The 16,547-nt window shown below is 29.9% G+C and overlaps 1 protein-coding gene across 12 annotated transcripts in view; it reads right to left on the bottom strand.

Moving 5' to 3' along the window:
* The window catches only part of LOC117177836 (heterogeneous nuclear ribonucleoprotein R), a 113,334-nt gene that overhangs the window by 46,378 nt on the left and 50,409 nt on the right, over nucleotides 1-16,547 (bottom strand). Inside the window, exon 2 of one of the 12 annotated variants that reach the window (XM_033368815.1) lies at nucleotides 3,895-3,999. The exons of the other annotated variants lie outside the window; for them this stretch is intronic. The gene's annotated coding sequence lies outside the window, so the exon portion shown is untranslated. The remainder of the gene's footprint in view (nucleotides 1-3,894; nucleotides 4,000-16,547) is intronic. 12 annotated transcript variants of the gene reach the window in all.

The following is a 16,547-nucleotide window of genomic DNA, read 5'->3' as shown; positions in this document are numbered from 1 at the left end:
TGTCGGGCTAGAATCCACGTGGACACGCATTTCTCTAAATCTGTGGAAAATATACTGAAATGAGACAAGGTATACTCTAGGTATACTCGAACTTCTATATTGTGCTCGCGCACAATATATATATTTTTTTATTTTTATTTTTATTATAATTTTTTTCACGACTTTTCCTTTGAAATTCAAATCTTGTTTAAGCTCACGTTCATCAGCTAATCCGAATTTTTTCAGCTAATTCATCGCTCCTTTTGGACTTCTTGTAGTCCGGGAGCTTGCGACAATTATATGGACATCATTTTAGTACTCACAAAAATTTCAGATTCTTTTGTTTTCATAGTCAGCAGTTCGAAATTGGTTGACTGACTAACAGCTGTCAGAGCATTTTGCAACAATTTATCGTTAAACTGGTCAAAAATTCGAGTGAAAAAACGTAATTTTAGTAATCTTAAAGACCACGGGGGATAATTGTTTAAATGCTAAGAACTAACAATAAGTTTGACTGGCAGCTTCTCGGTGGTGGCAAAGTTGACTGGCAAACTGTCAAACATGTCAAAAATTCGAGTAAAAAAAACGTCATTTTATTACTCTTCGAATCCACGTGGAATGATTGTTTGAATGCTCAAAACTAACAAGAAGTTTGACTGGCAGCTCGTCAGTGGTACCAAAGTTGACTGGCAGGCTGTCAAACATGTCAAAAATTCGAGTGAAAGAACGTCGATTTAGTACTCTTGAAATTCATTGGGAATGATTGTTTAAATGCTAAGAACGGTGGTGCCAAAGTTGACTGGCAGGCTGTCAAACATCCCAAAAATTCGACTGAAGAAATGTCATTTTAATACTCTTGACACCCATGGGAGATGATTGTTTAAGTGCAAAGAACTAACAAAAGTTTTGACTGGCAGCTCCTGAGTGGTCCCAAACTTGACTAGCAGGCTGTCAAAAATATAAAAAAATGACAGGATGACAATTAGAACCTTCATTTTAGTACTCTTGAAACTCATATGGGATGATTGTTTCGGTGCAAACATGATGAAAATTAGAACAGTCATTTTAGTACTTCTGAAACGTATCGAGGATGATTTTTTAGGTTCTAAAAAGTAAGATCATAATTGACTGGCTGTTCCTCAGTGGTGCCAAATTTGACTGGAAGACTGTCTAGCATGACAAAAATTCTAGTGAAAAAACGTTATTTTAGTACTTTTTAAACCCATTGAGGATGACTGTTTTGTTGCAAAGTTGACTGACATTTTAATCAGCAACCGAATGAAAGTTTTTTCCTTTTAATTAACTAAAATTTTCATCCATAGGATACTTCTCTAAAACTGATATGTATATAAAAAAAAAAGAAACTACAAAAATCTCACTTTTTATGTAAATTCACAGCTCGCAACAATGGGTTTCAAGAGTACTAAAATGACGCTTCTCCACTTGAATTTTTGGCATGTTTGACAGTCTGCCAGTCAACTTTGGCACCGCCGAGAAGCTGCTAGTCAAATTTTTTGTTAGTTCTTAGCATCCAAACAATCATTCCCAATAGGTTTCAACAGTACTATGATAACATTTCTTCACTCGAATTTTTGGCATGTTTGACAGCCTGCCAGTCAACTTTGGCACCACTCAGGAGCAGCCATTCAAACTTCTCGTTAGTTTTTAGTATCCAAACTATCATTCCCCGTGGGTTTGGAGAGTACTAAAATGATGTTTTTTCACTCGAACTTTCCACGATTTAGCGATAAATTGTTGCAAAATGCACCAGCAGCTGTTAGCCAGTCAACGAATTTCGAAGTGTTAACTATGAAAACAAAAAACTATGAAATTTTAGTGAGTACTAAAGGACGTCAATGGAATTGTCACGAGCTCTCGGACATTTTGAAGACTAATAATGTCTATATTTTCATAAAATATGTCCACGTGGACAAAGCACGAGGGGGGGGGTCCAAATTCCACGGCTGTCCGCGAGGGGGGGGTCAAAAAGTGGTGAAAAATTGTCCACGTGGTATATGGATGGCTCCTTTAAAAAAAATAGCTATATATATGCATATATACATAATTTAGAAGTTAATAAACGGTAAGGCTGCTCAGTAGACCGTATGTGTAAAATTTAAATTATAAAGAAAACATTGGAAATGAGCAAATTCAGTTTATGGAAAACCGACATAATGCAAAAATTTGTTAAAATACAATGACAAATCAGATAAATTAAGTTTTATATTTCAAATGGTAATTTTTCGAGCTGGAAAAGGGAAGGGGAAAATTTTATTACACCCTTTCCCTTTCTATGCATGCATCAAATTTGAATTATGTTGATGAAAAAAGTTTTTCTGTTTATAACAGATGTTTCGAATTTTATAAATGATAATAACTTCCTTACTCTTTAATCAAGTATATTAATATTATAGGTCAATTGGCTTGCCTCTAATCAACAAATTTTTTCCGTTATTGCATCAATTTTGAATTATGTTAGAGAAAAAAGATTTACTATAAAACAACGTTTTTTCTTCTTCAAATATTAGACATTACCATAGCTTCCTTACTTTCCAATAAAATGTATCATTATTATAGGTCAATCGATTCTCCTCGAATCAACACATCTTTTCTATTCTCACATCAACTTTCAATTATGAGAATGAGAAAATTTGTACTATAAAAATCGATATACCACCTGACCATTGTTTAGAACATTGTATTAGACAGAAAAAAAATTTAAAAAAAGGTAACAATAAAAAAAGACAAACGAGAAGTTTTTTGAAAACAAGAGAAACAATAAGAATTCTTGAAAAAAATGGGAAAAGTGGGGATTAAGAGAAATAGTGTGAAGTCTGAAATATCCCAGGCGGAAATATTATACATAGTTTATATATAGTATGAAGTATTAAATATAATATTCATTTGTTATATATTTTTTTTGTATAAAACAAATGAATATTATATATAAAATTTCATACTTTATATAAACTATATATCATTTTTCCGCTTGGGATGAAAGTAATTTTGAACATTATCAAGTTATTATTGGTATGTCCGGATATCTGTCGCAAAAGTCGGAAACTTTTTTAAATTTATCACTAGGAAACGTACTGAACGTTCTCTAAGTGCTGAACTTTACTTTCACTTAGTCCCCACTCCTGCCACCAACTTCAGTTTTTGGTGTGACCCCCCCCCCCCCTCCAACATAACATTCGTAGCATATTTTATTGACGGTGCCGTAGTCACGGCCTTAAAAAACTATGTATTTATAAATCATTGATTATAACAGGAAACATTTTTGGTAATCTTTTTTAAAGACATTCTAATATGACGTAACATGAAGAAAAGGTTCATCTTAACAATAAAATAATCAGCTCCGCCGACAGAGGCTCGATGCTAATGTGAATTAATAAATCCGTAGAACGTAGAATAGCTCTAAAAAGGTATTGCCTCCCGCAAATAGTATGAAAATATGTGGAATTTCTTTTAAGCTATATTTATTGAGCGTGCCATTCATTCTGAGTAAATAGTAGTAATAAGGTATATAGACATTGTTTTTTAATATGCGTATTCATAATATGATATGCACATTGAAAGTGAAACATACCTATATACATCACACTGAACTACAATCGGCATACCAAGTCATTCGATACATATTTCAATATTTGCGATACCTCGGGTGCATTATTATTATTATTTTACGACATAAACACCCACTTTGATACTGCGGGATAGAAAACAATTATAGCTCGCTTCACTTGCTTCGATAGGTATATCAAGAACGGAGTCTCTGACCATACATAAATATGAAAGGAATATTAAAAAATGCCGATATAAACAATTCTTCTCAGCATTTCTTCAGAGAAAATTTCTATTTATTTATAAATTAAGGACGAATTATACAAACAGTGTCTACTAATTTTTACCTACCGAATTCCCGATTTATCACGGTTTTTCCTTTGTGTAATTTTAGGGGTCACCCATAAAGTACGTGAACAATTTTAGAGGAGCGCCAAACAATTTTCACCTCAGTCTCTGAAAAGAAATCTATTTTTATATAAATAGTGTACAAATAAAGTGAGAAAATATTAGCAATATTAAATGTATCATTTTTCCAATTATTGCTTTTCCTATTTGAAAAACGTAATAATCTGAATAGATTGGCTTAGAATAAACCACAGATTAATTTTTTTAACTGAAGATGTAACTATTCTGTTTTGTGTTCAAAATCGATATTTTTAATTAAAAATTGATCTTTTATGGTTGAAAAGTCGACAATTTTACTGAAAATTCATGTAGTCTATTAAAAATGTGTCTTTTTTGTTCGAAATTTAATTTTCTGGGTTGAAAAATCAACTACTTGGTATAAAATTTAACAACTTTTGGCTTGAAACATAAACAATTTGATCGAAAATTAAACTATTTGGTGGAAATTAACTATTTGGTTAAAAATGCGAATTTTTTCATTTAATTTGACAGATTTAAAATTAGTTTTAAAAACTAAACATTTTCAAGACTCCATTTTTGGTTCAAAAAAATTTTTTTTTTTTTGAAAATTTCGATAATTTGGTAGATCCATCTTTGTACGTTGAAAACTTAACTGATCTTTTTAAATTTCATCCTTTTCGATTGAAAAGTCATCTCTCTTGGTGAAAATGTACCTTTCTTGGTTGACAATCAACATTTTTTTACTTAAAAGTTCAACTATTTGATTGTTAATGCAACTATTTGGTTATAAGGACAAAAGGACGTTTCTTCACGTAAATAGAATTTCCTCTTAAATTTAAGGTTGAGAGGATTTTTATGAGTCTCAAAAGGAATCCTTTTGCAGCAAATATTTTCCTTGTGCGACTAACTTCACCTAATCTTGCAGCCAAATAATTTTGTTTGTGTAAAAAATATATTCACGTCGTTCAAAACAAAACAGGCAAGAAGAAAATGGTTTGGTTTCAAGACAATTTTTTCTCTGAGTGATTCTTAAATATGAACGAAATCGGTTGAAATAGTATTTCTTTCTAAATAATATGTAGTATATTATGTTTTTTAACTTATAACATTTTTCCTCCACTATTTATCACCTATTTTTGAGTAAAAAAATGTACATTTTTACCTTTTTTTTAAAGAGAATATATACTTTGATGACAGTTCAATACCTTCAATCTGTGTTTAATATTAAATAATATACAATTTGAAAAAAGGCCCTAATCGAAGAACTTTCCATTAGAAAATTGGAAACTAAAAAAGAAGCTATGAGTTTCAAACCTCGAACCTCAAACATTTAACATTTTATAATTAGAAGCGTGAAACATTAAAGGTTTTATAAAAGCCAAACATCTGATCTGGTACAGTTCAAAAGTAAAATTATTTAAAGGTCGTTTAAAGAAAAATAGTTATTAAACTGTGAATGATGAAAAATTTAGATATAAGCTAAGATAGAGCCGTACAGAGCACAAAAAAGGGTCAAAATATGGGCGAGGTCTAAGCTTCTTAAAAAAAACCTGCTGTTGGTCAAAGAAGGGGTACATAGAGAAAGGGGTGCCTCCCCACATTTCTAGATTTCGATCTCATCTTTCCCCTTCTCCAAAATAAGTCCTAAAAATTACCTCTAGAAGCCAATTAATTTGCCTCACAATTAAAAGTTGACTTTCCTGATTTATGTTATACAGGCAGGAGGTGAACTTTTAAATTTGAGTATCACTTTCCTGATTTTTCAAAAGATTATATTTTCTTTTGTGTTGATTCAAGATGCACGATCTTGATCTCAAAGAAATTAGAGCGGCAAGATTTTTAGTGTAAATATGTTTTATTAGTTTGATGTTATGAATGTTAGAATTATATTTTATTTGAACAACTTTATTTATAAGAAACATTTCGATACAAATACTGAAAGGAAATTTTGATTTAATATTTCCAGTGATAGATCTGTTATAACTACCCATACGTTTTTTAAAAATTTTTGTTGGTTTTTTAATTTTAATCTAAATCCTGACATGCTGGAGTCATTCTGAGGATGGATTCGTATTCAGCGACCCTAAAAAATATATAGTACACCTAGTCAACTCGATTTAGACTCCCGAAAATATTTTGTAGTCCTGCGTTATTTTCGAACAATTTCCACTGATGTTGAGGCGAGCAGTTTCATGGTTAATTAAAAAGTATATATGGGTAGTTATAATAATTCTCTCAGTGGAAATATTAAATATAACATTTTTAGAGAAGAATAGGAAAAACATGTTATTATTTGATTAAAATCGTCACGTGGCTCGAATTTTGTGATGATTGTTTATCTAGATAAAGATTAATATTTGTATAAAAAATAATTTCACTCAAAGAAATGTCCTCTTGTGACAAAATGATGTTTCTTGAGGTAAATGGAATTTCGTTTTAAATTTAGGTTTGAGAGGATTTTCATTTATCTCACAGGAATCCTTTTTCAGCAGAAAACATTCCTTACGTAACTTGCTTCACCTAATTTTGCAGCTAAATAATTCTATTTTTTTAAATATATTTACGTCGTTTAAAACAAAACAGGCTATAATGGTGTTCTGTGTTTTCAATTATATCTATTTTATATGTAAATATTTTTTTGTGAGAATATAGTTTAGTTGAAACGAAAAAAGTATATACTCTCTATTGATACCAGCAGGTTATACTTCACTCATTGACAAAACATAACTAAAATAAAAAATTGTACTTTTATTTGAACTAGTTTCACGCCTTATGACAAGGATTTTCCGTTTTATTAAATTTATGAACAATTTGTTTCAATAAATTAAGGAACCATGGTTGCCAAACCACAAATAATCAGGACGAATAAATTTTCAAAGCTGACTTAGTAGTGCAGCAAAACAGATTGCTCTCGCAAAGAAATAGTTTTTACCTTCACATCGAATCGGTTTTCTTAATTTAAACAATGAATTCTATAAGACAATAAAATTTGTTTCCCCGTAGACAGACCCATTTTTTATGTCAATATAATGTTCTTGTTAACAGTTGTGCATTGATGTCATTGCAGTTGTGATAAATATATGTCAATATTCTGTAATGCTATAGCATGTTTTTTTATTGTCAATGATATATTTTTAGTGGTCAATAACGTTTTTAGTTATGAATGCAATATAGTCAAAAAATATGTCGTCTAAAAGCATCATTTTGATTTAATCGAAGATGTACTATAAACGAAAGGGCTATTTTTGATTATACCAAAAGCAAAAAGTTTTTCATCCAAATCGCTCATTTTTGACATGTTGATTGAAAATCAAGGCAAAATGAAATAGTAAAAATGAGTTTCTCTGGATGGCTCTCGGAAAGATGAATTTCATCCGATCTGATGCACAAGCATAATATCTTAATAACCATCTGGCCCTTGTTTCCCACGTAAATATCGAGATATAGTCGAGGGCAGACGGTACCAAGAGGGAGTTTTTCTCAGGAGCCAGTGTAGCAGCAGCATAAACAGGAGCATTAGCAGCAGACCCCCAGCGAATAGTGGTCACCAGTCACCTCTGCTCGAAAACCTGTCCGGCTATGAGAAAATTTTGTTCACGGATAAACAGGGGTGAACCTGTGTGGCGACAATAATAATGCATCTCTTTGGACAAGACATGTGTAAGTGCGTAGGTATACCACTTACATTGAAGAGATTATTCTTATGTGTGCTCACACATACTCAGAGAGGCGGAAGATCCGGGGCCGCAGGGGGTCGTTGGACTGGGGCGCTATCTAAATTAACATGATAAAGCTTGCCTCAATGTTATGTCCTATTAAGTCACAGCTTTGTTTTCCTCTTTTGCGCCTTGCTGAAAACAGGACATACGCACATGTGACAGGGAAATATCTCAGGGAAGAGAACTGATGAGAACTACCCTTATAGTGAGATCTGTGTGTTCCAATGTTAAATCTTACATTATAGCTGAGAGAAATGTGCACGAAATATGAGATGCCTAGTAGGGTGCCTCATGAAATCCTTTATTTTTGATTTTCTAAAACCTTCAATCTGAAATTTCTTTCTGTTAATGAGAAAATGATTCCATAAAGTGTTTTAAGCCGAATATTCGATTTTTCAACACTGAATAAATGGGCTGGATTTCGTCTTCCAAGAAAATATAGCTGTATCATCTAGATTTCTAGCTGTTTTAGCTAAATTTGTCATCTAGAAATTATCTGGCTAAAACAGCTAGAATTCTAGGTGACACATCTATATTTTCTTGGCAGACGAAATCCAGCTAAACGGTTAGTTAGGACAGCCAGACCATTTTTTCAGTGAATGTTTTTCAATTTTAATTTCTACAATTTAAATTATTCCATCTAGCGCAATGCAGATAACAATTTATTAGAATGTCATGTGTCCCTAAAATTGCTTAGGCTAAAAAAAAATTGTACGGTGGCCATTAGAAACCCTTTAAGTTGCGATTTTATGATAAAGTTGAGAATAAAATGTCAAATTCATCCCTAAAAATTTTTCAAAAATTATAAAACTAAGTAAATATTACTTACCTTTCTGACTACAATTTTTACTGTAGAAATTTTTTTTTATTAATACTGGTCCTAGAATTACAAAATCATTTTTCGAATATTCGACATAAAACAGTCCATAGTGACCTCTAAATATTTTTTTTTAAAATATAGATAAAACGGAGAATCATTTTCTCACAAAAGAAAGAAATTTCAGATTTAAGGTTTTAGAAAATCAAAAACAAAGAATTTCATGAGGCACCCTGGTGCCCAAGTTAAAACTCATTTTTTTAATTTAAGTGAGGTTTCACTGGTTTTCAGTGAAAGTCCTTACTAACTGAAATCAGCGAACCAGTTATAGCTACTGGAATCAGTGAGATTACAATATGAATCGGAGAAAATTTGTTATGATTTGATTCAGTGATCCACTTCTCACTGATTCAAATTCAGATCGTAGTATTTACTACAGGTATTACTTTCCTAGTACATACTGGGAAAACCTCTAATGATAACTATGTCCTGTATTGGAGGTTAACGCATAAGGTGAATTCGCGCATGGAATACTATATATCAATCTAAATAACCATTTTTTTAATACATGAAAAATGAAAATTACCCATTAATCTTTTTATACAAGTAAAGCGTTTAAATATAGACTTCACACTCTTTCCCCTATTCTTCTCTTTAACCTTTTTTTTATGAATTCCTCTTTTTTATATCTTTGGTTTGGGAATCATCTCTTTTGACTAAAAAAATCTACTTTTTGATTAAACAATTATTTTATTGAAAAATACTTTTTGTTTAATTGAAAATTATTTATCTTCGCTGAAAATTTAACAATCTTTCATTATTGATTGAAAAATGATCGTTTATAGTTGAAAATTCAACAATTTTGTTGACATGTTCATCATTCGTTCATCATCATCTCTATTGGATAAAAATTATACTGTTTTTCTGAAGATTTAAATATTCTTGTATTGGTTAAAAATTGAATGTTTTTGATTGAACATTCAATAATTCAGTTGATAATTTATGTATTTCTTTTTAAATTCATATTTTTCGGTGGAAAATCAAATCTTTTTGGTTTCAAATTTAAATGCCTGCTTAAAAGTTAAACTTCTTTGTTAAAAATTAATTTTTTTAGTTGAATGTGCATCTCCTAGATCTGAAATTTAACTCGTTGGTGAAATTTTTGTTTGTTTCTTAAAAACTTTATTTTTTGCATAAAATTCATCTATTTGACTACCGATTAACTTTTTGGTTGAAAATTCATATTTTGGGCTTGCAAATTCAACTATTTTCAAGAGGATACGCATTTTTGGTCTTAAAATGGATCTCTTTCGGTAGAAGGGTTGTCTTTTCTTGGTAAAAAATGCCACTCTTTAGGTAGAAATAAATCTGCTCTCGTCGAGGATGCAAATATTTTGCTGAAAATGTGTCTTTTTCGTTTGAAGAATCAACTATTAAATTTTTCGTTGAGAATCCATAATTTATGATAAATCCAACTAATTTCCATTTAAACATAAAATATTTTTTCGGTTGAGGGAGTCATCGTGGCTCAGATGGTATAGTGATTGTCCTATGTTCCATCGCTGCAGGCTTGGCAGCCACGCTGGCGCGGGTTCGGTTCCCAAAGCAGAAAGCGAGACTGTGGACGTGCTTTCTGAAAGCTTCGCTTCTGTCCCTTGGTATACTACCCTACATATACCCTACAGCTTATAATTAACCTTACAGTACAGTCAACATTTAACTAATAAATAGTAAACAAAATTTCGCTTGAAATACCAACTATTATACTTTTCGTTGAGAATAAATCATTTTAAGGGAAAATTCAACTATTTTGTTAAAAATGTAGATATTAACCCTTTAGTGCCTGGTGTAGCAGATATGCTAGGTTCACTATTTTCGATTTTTCTAATTTTCAGGTAACGAGCTTGGAATTGCGCAAAATAAATGCATGCATTAGATCAAAGGTGGTAAGTGGTAAGGTGGTTGAAAGTTATGGCATACTTGATATAAAACCAAAAAAATTGCAAAAATTAAAATTTTTTGTTGTTGCAAAAATCGATCAAAAAACGACCATATATTACTTCTGAATTTTTTCAGAATTGTTATTCAACAGAATCAGAGCTTCGTCCTTAAAGTGTTAACAAAAATTCAACTATATTGTTTTTAATTTAAATTATTTGGTTAGAAATTGAAATTTTTTTTAATCAGTATCTTTTGGCTTTAAAATTAAACTTTTCTGTTGTCAATCAAATTGTTTAGTTGCTAATTAATTCTTTTTAAGTTCAACTACTGGGTAAAAAATCACAACTGTAGGCCAAACATTCATCTATTTTGTTAAAAATTCAACTATTTTTTTGGAAGTTTCATTGATTTCTTAAAACTCAACTATATTGTACAAAATGTATCTTTTTTGTTTGACAATTCAACTGGTTTGTTGAAAATTCGTCTTCTTGATACAAAATGCATCTTCTTTAGTAGAAAAGTTCTGAGTCGAAAATTCAAAGGTCTTCAAAAAATTCGTCTTTCTCACATGAATATTCGACTATGCGGTTAAAGATTTAACTGTCTGTGGTTGAAGTTAATTCTTTTTATTTAAAAGTTCGACCATTTAGTCAACTATTTTGTTGAATGTTCGTCTTTTAGTTAAAATAAAAACTATTATATTTTTCGTTAAGAATCAATCATTTTAGTTGAAAACCCAACTATTTTGTTCAAAATGTTTTATTATTTTAATAAAAATTCTTCTAAAACCAAATTTTCTTTTTAGCTTGGAAATTTAACTCTTTGATTGAAAATGCAACCGTTTTTAGTTGAAATTTAATCTTCTTTGTTTAAGCATTCGACCATTTCGTTTAAAATTTATCTTTGTAGATTTAAAATTGAACTATTTTGTTGAAATCCGTCCCCTTTGCTTATAAGTTCAACTATTTAGTTAAAAATGCGACTATTTGGTTTATTTTTTGTAATTCAACTATTTGGTGGAATATTCATATTTGTAGGTCGAAAATTCAAATTTGCGTTTAAAATTTCAATTAATTTGTTGAAAATTTAATTATATGGTTGGAAATTAACATATTTTGTTAAAAATTAATCTTTTTTGTTCAGATTTCAACTGCTTTGTTGAAAGTTCGTCTTTTTTAATTCAAAATTAATTTCTTTTTGGTAGTTCTTTTTCGAAAGTTCAATTATCTGCTAAACGTGTTTTGGCTTGGTTTCGATTATTGGGTTGAAAATACAAGATGCCACTATTTGTATTTGATATAAGTTCTTTCTTGTTCAAAAATTCGACCATTTGTTTGTAAATTCGTATTTGAAGGTTTAAAACTCAAGTACTATTTGGTTAAAAATTGGTCTCTTGTCATTAAAATGTCAACTATTTAGTTGCAAATGTTAAATGTTCATCCAAAATTAATTTTTTGTTTGAAACTTCAACTATTTTGCTGAAAATGCAATATATTTCGACTGGAAGTCTTAATAATTTCATATTGAATATAATATGGTGCCTATATATATAAAATTTATTAAAAATATTTATTTTTCTATTTTGTTGAAAAATCATCCTATTTCCCAAATTTTTAAACAGCCCCTTACTATCCAAAAACTGGTACCAAGTCTTTAGTGTAAACGGTAATATGGGTCAGTGCTGGGTCAACTGCATCAGTTGTTGACCAGTAGTAAGACAGTATAAAACATAGTTATAAATAATATAACTTTATACTATATACATAGTGTATACGATTTTTAACTGGGTGAATTTGCTACAGATTTTTGCTTCGATTTCTACTGATCCGCAAGGGTTCCGAGTAATGTCAGTATTGCATATGCTGAATGCTCCCAGACGGATATATATGTATATTGTATATACATTATACAGACATTAAAGACGTTCTGTATAATCTCTGATATGTTTAACATAGCATTTCCGGAAGAAGAGTCTGGTGGGAAAGTTTTTTTTATTTTCGAGAAGACGATTTTAAATTGAGATGTTGCAAACTTTAGACTTTTGCATGAAATCGAAAGCTGATTATTAGAACACTGCTGTGCTCGCGAGGAGGCTTAACCACTGCTTAATTCTTTTGAAATCATCACTTTTTTTAATTCCTTTGAATTATCCTTAAATTAATATTAATTCTTGGGACGTTATCTTTAATTCATATCAATTTATCCGACAGGAAAGTTCGAAATTCACCTAAATTCGCATGAATCCACTATAAATGTTCTGGATTAAATTTAATTTTAATAAATAACTCAGTCGAATTATTTTGAATTCACATAAAATCCTATATGTTCTCTTGCATTCTTCTGATTTGACTTTAAATCATGTGAACTCACACTTTAATTTGGTGGATTCTTTGATTTTGTTAATATCCTTCAATATAAATTGAATTTCTGTAAAAGTCTTTTGAATTTTTCTTGAATGGTTTTGATTTCATTACAAAGTTTGAAAAGAATTGTACAATTTTATAAGTGTACAAATTTTGTAAAAAATTGTAATTTCTGGTAGATCTATTTCCATAATTTGGTCTATATACGTGATTAAAAATAGTAGACATTTTTTTAATTTTCTAGGAAAGCAAGTAGATTAAAAATCATCAGAGATCACAGTGGTTCGGCAGTTCAATATTAGGAAAAATAGAGGCGATTCTCTTTGAAAAAAGAGGATTTTTTTAATGGGGAATTTTTTAATACCGGCTTAATAAACAAAAATTAATAAATGCAACACTTATAGGTTGCTACAAAATCCATAATCGTTATGAATTTTTGTTTTGGGTATTAAAACACTCTTACATCTTGGAAATCAATAATTCTTATTGTAAAGAGTTTTTATTTCTAAAATATATATATTTTTTAGCAACAAAAAATAATTTTCAAAAATAACAGATACATTTTCAAACAAAGAAGTTAATTTTGAATCAAAAAGATTTATTTTCAACCAAGAAGATTAATTTTCTAACAAAAAGATGAATTGTTAACCAAACATGAATTTTTAACCGCACCGTGGGTAAGTATAATAGGTACTGCGCGGGGGCCGCGGGATCAGCGGTTGTCACTCAGACGAGCAGTCAAGCGTGAACAAACAAAATCGGAGTGGGCTACAATGAGTCAGTACCCACCCACCGTCAACCCCAAAATCGGCGCTATAAAAGAGTTTCACTGTATGTATTATTTATTTTATTTATCAAATATTTCAACCAAGTAGGTGAATTTTCCACTAAAGAATATCAATTTTCAACCAAAAATGAAATAGTTAAATTTTCAGTTGAAAACTTAATTTTCTACCAAAAAAAATGAGAATTTTTAACAGAGTAGGTAAATTTAAAAAAAAAAAATTTAAACGAAAATGATGAATCTTCACGCACACCAAAAAAGAACTTTTGACCAATTATTTCCACTCCACTAAGTAGTTGAATCTTTAATCAACAAATATTTCTATTTTATACCCAAAACAGTTGGATTGGTTCGAATTTTCAACAAAATAGTTGAATCCTCAACAAAAAACATACATTTTGAACTAAATAGTTGCATTATTAACCAAAAAAGAAGACATTTTTATTATAAGAGATTAATTTTTAAACCAGAAAGACGAATTTTTACGCACATAGTTAATCTTTCAACCACAAAGATAAATTTTTCAACAAGAAGATTAAGTTTCGATGAAAAAAAAGAATTTTCAACAAAATACATTAATTTTCAAAAAATTGCTGAAATTTAACGCCAATATAACAAATTATCTATAAAACGGTGGATTTATAGACCCTAAAATATTCTTGTTTAATAAAAAGTTAAATTTTCATAAAAATAGTTTAATTTTTAACCAAATTGTTAAATTTGAAACAAAAATATGAATTCTTAACAAAAAAAAGTTAATTTTGTGAGAAATTGTTGAATCCTCAACCAAATTATGTTTAAATTAGAACCAAAAACGATGAATTCTGAAGTAAAATGATGAATCTTAAAACAATTAATAATCAACAAAAGAATTCAACCCAAAACATGATTTTTTAACTTGGAAGATTCACAGTAAAAAATCTGGGATCAATTTTGTCACAGGTAATTTCAAGTTGGTGTTCCATCTCGCTCGTATGGGGTACGAAACTCGTCGATTGTTTTTTGCCGCAAAACTGTAAAAATAGTTGACAATAGGTGACGTTTCGTACCCCAAGTTCGAGGAAAACGATACCTTGTGAAGTGGTAGCATTCACACTAGCAAGACTAGTTTTTGTTACAGGTATATGGTACCCTGAAATGGGTGTAGATTCACACTTTTTTTACTGCGTTAAGCCTTAAAAAATGAAATTGTTAGATTTTCCACGAAGGAAATGAATCTTTAAAAAATATGAATTTTTGATAAACTAGTTCAACTTTCAACAAAGGGGTTGAATTTTCAAATAATAAAGTTAAATTGTTAACCAAACAGGGATCTCAGTGCAAAGAAAGCTCAACAAGGGGAAATAAGATAATTTTCTCACGAGAAAGGGGGAAAAATTAAACATTAATTTGTACATGTCGAAAACAACAATCAATCTTTTTATATGAAATGTCATATTTTAAAATAATTTTCAATGATTTCTTCCATTAAATAATTTATATATGTTTAACATCGTTCTCATAAATATTTGTTTCCTAGATTTGTCATTTCTACCTTTCTATAATTAATACTTTCAATGTAAATTTAAAACTACGCTCTTCAGTAGAGCGAAGTAAAACTGCTAAAATTAATCGAATCGTTTGCGCTGAGAGCGCTGAGGGACAAAAATTTGTGGGTTAACATAAAAAACAAATTTTCAAATTGATTAATATCTTCTGTTCCCTTTTTAAATTTAAATTTAAATTTTTTTAGTTTTTAAAAAATTTGCCTTATTTAAAATTCTTTGAATGCGTATAAAAATATGTGTTTTTTTTATTGATTTGAAACTGAAATTTCTTTAGCTTGAATCAAAGAAACATGTTATTATTTTTTATTCATGGGAACATTTTTTTCCGCGGTGTTTATAATGTTCTAAATTCGCAAAAAAATGAAATCCCAAAAATCGTAAATCACGACAAAAATGTGAATCCAGAAAAAATTGTTTTTGCACATTTACAGAAAAAAATTTATAGAACTAAAAAATTATTTTTAAATTTCATAATTTTTTATTATTGTTCATCAGTAAAAGTTGTAAATATAACACATTCATCATAATTTCTGAACCAATAGGGAATATTTCGAATTTGAAATCGTTAAATTTGACTGATTTAAATTCTTTTTTACTTTCGTCGAATGCTAACCCAAATTAAAAATTGCGTAAATTAAATTATTTAACATTCCAGTAGATTGCTTTGGAATATTCCATTTTTTAAATAGGTATTTAACTTTTTTATATTTTAACTAAAATGTATTCTCCTTCTAATTCTTATTCAAAAAGTACTATATATTTCAGTTTCATATTGGATAACAACTTCTGTATTCAGTTTTCACATTTTCAACATGCTTTAAAATATTTCAGCTTCAAAATTTTGTTTGAGAGTATTTATTTTTAATGGTTCAGCACTTGAAACTTGTATCTTATTTATTCATAAATAATTTATTTTAGTGCTATAATTGCTTTGATTATTATTTAATCATGGGTACACTGAGTAATTTTAGAGAATTTACCGCGTAATTCAAATATTGTATTTTCAAATATCGTATGTTTCAAGAGAAAAGGAGAAGTTTTTTGAGAATAGGAGAAAGGGGGGAATTTCAACAAAAAAGGGGAAACTATGAAAAAATGGAAAGACGACTGTGCATCCTGAAATAGTTAAATTTTCAACCAGAGAGATGAATGTAAAAACAAAAACAAAAATGAAATTTTAAGAAAGTAGTTCAACTTTAACCCAAGTGGCTAAATTTCTAATAAAAAAGATTACTTTCTTGTTGGATTCTGTACATTTATTCCGCATTTAAGCAAAAACAGGAGAACACAAACGTTTTTTAAAAACGTAGCAAAAAAAGAATGGTTTAAAATTTTCATCAGGAAACGTAATAAAAGTTATCTATGTCGTAACGTTACTTCCACCTCCCCTCCAGACCATCCCCACCATCCCACCCTGTAATATCAACGGCAAAAAGCCGGGAAAATTTGGGAAATAACTGTATT

Source organism: Belonocnema kinseyi, chromosome 8 (assembly GCF_010883055.1).
Source record: "Belonocnema kinseyi isolate 2016_QV_RU_SX_M_011 chromosome 8, B_treatae_v1, whole genome shotgun sequence".
In the NCBI taxonomy this organism is placed as follows: domain Eukaryota; kingdom Metazoa; phylum Arthropoda; class Insecta; order Hymenoptera; family Cynipidae; genus Belonocnema; species Belonocnema kinseyi.
This window is presented reverse-complemented; position numbering and strand designations above follow the sequence as displayed.